Genomic DNA, 6,191 nt, shown 5'->3' with positions numbered 1-6,191 from the left:
TAAATGGAAAGATATCCCATGTTCATGGATTGGAAGACTTATATTGTTAAAATGTCCAAACTATTCAAAGTGATTTACAAATTCAATGCTATTTCCATCAAAATCCCGGTGACATTTTTTTACAGAAATAGAAAAAACAACTTTAAAATTTATATGGGACCACAAAAGACCCAGAGTAGACAAAGTGATCTTGAATAAAAGGAATAAAGCTGGAAGCATCACACCTCCTGATTTCAAAATATATCACAATGCTACAACAATGAAAACACTACGGTACTGGATACCAATTAATGCTGAAATGTACCAGAAAAAGTATAATTACTGTTTAGATACTTTGTGAATGTCACACTTGAGGAATATAAGTTAAAATAACTTGATGGAGTGTTTTCCCTAGAGACAATTTCCACTCTGGTTGACTCATTCTCCAACTTTTCTGGGATATAATCAGGCAGTGGAGCATAGAGATGAGCCCACTATCATCTATCCTTGAAAGTGAGGACGGAAATTGATAGAATCCTTCAGAAGGGAATAGCCTCCAATCTACTACTAACATACACACACAACTTTATTTTGCGATTATTGAAGAATCTGACTTGCTATAAGTAGGTGTGGAATTTGGTCAAGTCATGTTCTTGCCTGGGTCTGTGTGTAGGATTGATGATTTTTAAGCTTTAACATTTTATGATATTTGAGGCAGCAAACAAAGCTGAATTCCACAAGGAGATGGTGACAAAGAGGTTTTCTGGGAACATCAGGCAGAAAACCCATACAAGTGTGTCCCATGGCCCTTCCACTATGTGCAGGGCTGGGCACATAGCCTGCTTTAGATAGAAACATTCAATCTGTAAGTTGACAAAGACAACCATAGTTGTTTTTTTGAAATCCCTACACAATATTCTCTCCCAATGGCTTGCCAAAATGTTCAAAAGCTGTGTTTCCCCTTTAAGGACCTGGTAGGGAGAAATAAAATAAATAGGGTTAAAAGACAGCTTGAGGCACATACAGCAGATTCTTTTTTTCTTTTTGAGACACTTCAAGTAGCTAGCTTTTCTTTTACAAAGTAAAAAAGTAATCAGCAAGGAAGAATCAACCTTCAGTTCATTCAGAAGTCAGCATCCAGGGTGAAAGAGTTCTCTGTGTGACTGGACATCACTCCCATCCTCTGACACTGGCCTACCCTCTTCTCAGAGAAGTTGGTTTTCCCTTCCAGTGAAATGTTCTCCATGAAGTCAAACAGGTTTTCTGCTCAGAAAGCCTTGCTGAAACCCAGCTCCAGCAGGAATCTGTCCACTAAAAATTCAATGTAGCGCGTCATCAAAGTACAGTTCATCCCAATGAACTTCACTAGCAAGGCCTTCGTAAGGAACTCCTGTTCTATCTTGATGGTATTGATGGTGATCTCCTTCACTCTCTGCTCTGAAGATTTGTGTACCAGGTGTTTGAACATCAGGCAGGCAAAGTCACAGCGCAAGCCTTCATCTATGCTAAGTTCATTGGAAAATGTGAGGCCAGGCATCAGCCTCGCTTCTTGAGCCAGAATATCGATGCAAAAGATCCAGAAAAGAAGATTCCTTCCACTGCAGCAAAAGCCACGACACGTTCTCTGTAGGTGGCTTCTTTGTCCCCAGTCCAGCGCAGGACCCAGTCTGCCTTCTTCTTGACACAAGGTATCATCTCGATGGTGTTGAAGAGGAACTCCCTCTCCTTGGAATCTGTAACGTAAGTGTCAATGAGGAGGCTGTACATCTCAGAATGTATGTTTTCCATGGCGATCTGGAAGCCATAGAAGCAGCGGGCTTCCATGATCTGAACCTCTTGGCTAAACTGCTCCACCAAGTTTTTATTCACAATGCCATCTCTTGCCGCAAAGAACAGTAGGACGTGCGAAATGAAGTACCTCTCCTCGGTCTTCAGGGTCTCCTAGTGCAGCAGGTCCTTGGAAAGATCCACCTCCTCTGCTGTCCAAAAGGAAGCTTAGGCCTTCTTGTACATCTGCCAGATGTCATGATACTCGATGGGGAAGACGACAAAGAGGCAGGGGTTCTCTTTCAGCAGTGTTTCATCCTGAACGCTGAGGGCTCGTGCCTTCGTTTTCGGCTCAGCGGCTCCTGGAAGATCCTGTGGGCAGTATCGCTGGCTAGTACACCGGTGCCACGAGGGCCGGTGGTGTGTTCTTCTTGTCTGCCAGTCTGAGCCCCTTGAGAGGGGAGAGCTGCAGCTGCTGCTGGTCCGGGAGAGTGGCGAGCTGGCGATGGACGGAAAGCTTGGCTGCGGCGGTGGGTGATCACCCAGGCGATGCTGCATGTGGGTTCAGGGACCAGCAGATTCTTAATTATGGTTTGTGTATTTATTATTTGCTCTGTCTGGTTTCCTGGCTCATGCTTCCGTGAGTGCTCCTGTTATTATCATTAATAATACTAGTGATAATAACTACTAAAATTCATGGAATATGAACAAATGCCAGACTTTCTTCTGAACACTTTATAAGAATTATCTCAGCTAAGTAATGCAGTATCCCTATGAAATAGACATTTCAGGCCTATTTTAGAGATGAGGAAAAAGAAACAGAGAGGTTGAACAATTTACACTAGGTGAAGTTTCTAGTAAGTAAGATTTAGACCTAGGTCATACATCCAGAGTCAATTTATTTAATCACTCTGCTATATTTTCTCCCTGAATAACTCTGTAGTATTGGTTTGGCATCACTTAGTTTTTGGTTTCTGTGCTTATATTTGACACAGTTACCTTTTTTTTTTTTTTTGGTTCCTGAAGGCTGTTATTTCTCCCATGTCTAAACTCTGTCCTTCTGTCAGGACACCTATGTGCTGCTGTATCTGGGCACCTGCCAGTCCTGAGCTCTTTCTTTTTCTACTTTTCTCTCTAGTCTCTGGAGGCAGCTGAATTATTTCATAATTACAAGGTAAAAATAAGAATTATGCATAGAGAAACCTATAGAAAGCTAGTAAGCACATCACCTTATGAGAGTCAGAATGCACACAGGCAAGTCCCAGCTCTTTTTCTACCCTTAACAAGACAGAGCGTGAGTAAGAGAGATAGCATACCTGGTCTACCAGTTATCTGTGACTGGTGTAACAAATTACCACAAACTGTGTAGCTTAAAACAACAGGAATTCATTGTATCACACTTATAGAGGCCAGAAGTTTGAAATCAAAGTGTCAGGAAAGTTGCCCTCTTCTGGAGGCTCAATGAGAGAATTCATTCTTGGCCTCTCCCAGGTTCTGGTGGCGGTCAGCATTCCTTGGCTTGTGGCTGCATCACTTCCATATCTGTCTCAAGGTCACATTGTCTCTTTCTCTTCTGCCTTACTTACTCTTACAGGGATATTTGCCATTGGATTTAAGGCTCACTCAGATAATCCAGGATAAACTCTCCTCCAAATCCCTAACTTAATCACATCTTTTGCCATATAAGGTAACTTCACTCTGTCACCATATAAGGTATAATTACAGGTTCTTAGGCTTAGTAAGTGGACATACTTTTGGAATGACACCATTCAACTCATATATATGGCAAGTTTGTAGTCACCCTTCTATACAGGCCCATGGCAGACACAGCTAAATGTTTACTGAAGTCCAGTAAAGCTCAGACTTCTTTCCAGTACAGGGTTGGCTAGGGCTTGCTTTGGTAGATAAATTCAGTTTTCTTTTTTTAAAATATATTTTAGTGATTATTCTATTACGGTTGTCCCATTTTTTTCTCCCCTTTATTCTCCTCCACCTTGTACTCCCCTCCCACCATCATTCCCCTACCTTAGTTCATGTCCATGGGTCATACATATAAGTTCTTTGGCTTCTCCACTTCCCATACTATTTTAACCACCCCCCCCCCGCCCTGTCTATTTTGTATCTACCATTTATGCTTCTTATTCTCGATACTTTTCTCCCACTCTCCTGTCTCCCTGTCCTTGCTGATAACCCTCCATGTGATCTTTATTTCTGTGAACATGTTCCTGTTCTAGTAGGTCCCTGCCTTTCATGACTTTGAATATTTCTTTTCAGCCCCTTCTTGCCTGAAAGGTTTCTTTTGAGAAATCAGCTGATAATCTTACAGGAACTCCTTTGTAGGTAACTGTCTCCTCTTCCCTTGCTGCTTTTAAGATTCTCTCCTTACCTTTAATCTTGGGTAACTTAACTATGATGTGCCTTGGTGTGTGCTTCCTCCAGTCCAACTTCTTTGGGACTCTCTGAGCTTCCTGGATTACCTGGAAGTCTATTTCCTTTGCCAGATTGGGGACGTTCTCCTTCATTTTTTTTCAAACAAGTTATCAATTTCTTGCTCTTCCTCTTCTCCTTTTGGCAGCCCTATGATTCAGATGTTGGACCATTTCAAGTTGTCCTGGAGGTTCCTAATCCTCTCCTCGTTTTTTAAAATTCTTGTTTCTTCATTCTGTTCTGGTCAAATGTTTATTTCTTTCTTCTGTTCTGAACCATTGATTTGAGTCCCAGTTTCTTTCCATTTATTGTTGGTTCCCTGTACATTTTCCTTTCACTTTTCAGAGTCTTCATTTTTTCCTCTATTTTGCAATCATACTCAACCATTCCTGTGAGCATCCTGATTACCAGTGTTTTGAACAGTGCATCTGATAGGCTATCTCTTCATTGCTTAGTTGCATTTTTCCTGGAGCTTTGATCTGTTCTTTCATTTGGGCCATATTTTTTTTTTGTCTTGGCAGAACTGTTACTTAGTATAGGGCAGAGTCTTAGGTATTTGCCAGGGAAGGGACACCCACATGGCTGTGTTGTGGTGCTGAATGTCAGGGAGGTGTCTGAGAGGGAACAATGCCTTGCTGAGCTCTCAGCTGGCTTTCAGTCACTTCCCCTGCTTCCTATAAGCAAATTGGGCCCTTCTGGTGCTGATTCCTGGGTGGGTGGTTTGTATACATTCTAGAACCATGTAGATCTCTCCAATGAACTCTCCTGTGAGGTTGGGAGTTGTTCCTGCTGCCTCAACTCCCACAGGTTTTTTCATTCAGAGGTTTTGAAGCTTTATTTCCCCACACTGGAACCCTGGATTGTGCAGTCTCTCTGTCTACCCAGTTGTTCCTCCCAGTTTATCTGCATGCAAATGTGGACTGCCTGGTCCATCATCTGCTACCTCGCCCGGTCTGCCAGCCGCCACCTTGCCCATCCCTGTCCTCCAGCCGCCACCTCACTGAGAGTCCTCTCCACTCGGCTGCCCATCTCCACCCCTCCTACTGGTCTGGATGAATATTCCTTCTTTAACTCCTTGGTTGTCAGACTTCCATACAAATCAATATTCTGGCAGTTCTGGTTATTTTTGTTTTTAAATGTGTTGTTGTCTTTCTTTTGGTTATGCAAGGAGGCAAAGTGTATCTACCTATGCCTCCATCTTGGCTGGAAGTCCTAAAATTAGTTTTCTTGATGTAGTATGATAGTTTGGTATTGAGACAGATTTGATTGAAGTGTTGACCCTGCCACTTAGTGACTGGGTGACTTTGGGCAAATGAAATTTGGCACACCTACCTTGCAGGTCATGGTGAGAGCCAGAAATAAAGTAAATAAATCATCCTAATATATTTAATAGTTTGTTGCATGAATGAGTGAACATTCCCTATGTACTCTAGAGGTAAATGAAAAATAAATTTTCTCTGACCTCATAGAGCTGAATGTTTGAAAAATAGACACACCTACATTTTAATATTCAGTGACAGAGTGATAAAACATTAACATAGGTTAAAGCCTTGGTATAGGCCAGATGCTTTTGAAGCACCAACAAAATCCACTTGAGCCTGGGTAGCTCTGTGCTATGGAACAGTGCCCTCACTGGGGAAGATTAATTCTGAGAATAATCATATTATGTTGAGATATTTTGAAAATAAAAATGGTAGGGTCCTGGCTGGGTGGCTCAGTGGGCTGAAGCATCATCCTGTACACCGAAAGGTTGCAGGTTGGATCCCAGGGCAGGGCATATACCTAGGTTGCAGTTCTATCCCTGGTCTGGGGTGCACATGGGAGGCAACCAATCAATGTTTCTCTCACACTGATGTTAACCTCTCTCCCTGTACCTGCCTTCCTCTCTCTCTAAAGATCAATAAAAACATATCCAGCCCTGGCTGGTGTAGCTCAGTGGATTGTGTGTGGGCTGCAAACCAAAGTGCTGCAGGTTCAGTTCCTAGTCAGGGTACATGCCTGGGTTGCAGGCCATGACC

General features: G+C 42.5%; 1 pseudogene; it reads right to left on the bottom strand.

Moving 5' to 3' along the window:
- Window positions 1–1,009: 1,009 nt before the first annotated feature.
- On the bottom strand, window positions 1,010–5,517 carry LOC114498808 (annotated as a pseudogene).
- Between the last annotated feature and the right edge of the window lie 674 nt (window positions 5,518–6,191).

The sequence above is a fragment of the Phyllostomus discolor genome, chromosome 6, assembly GCF_004126475.2.
Source record: "Phyllostomus discolor isolate MPI-MPIP mPhyDis1 chromosome 6, mPhyDis1.pri.v3, whole genome shotgun sequence".
Taxonomy (NCBI): Eukaryota; Metazoa; Chordata; class Mammalia; order Chiroptera; family Phyllostomidae; genus Phyllostomus; species Phyllostomus discolor.
The sequence above is the reverse complement of the archived record's forward strand: the minus strand, read 5'-3'. Positions and strand labels throughout refer to the sequence as shown.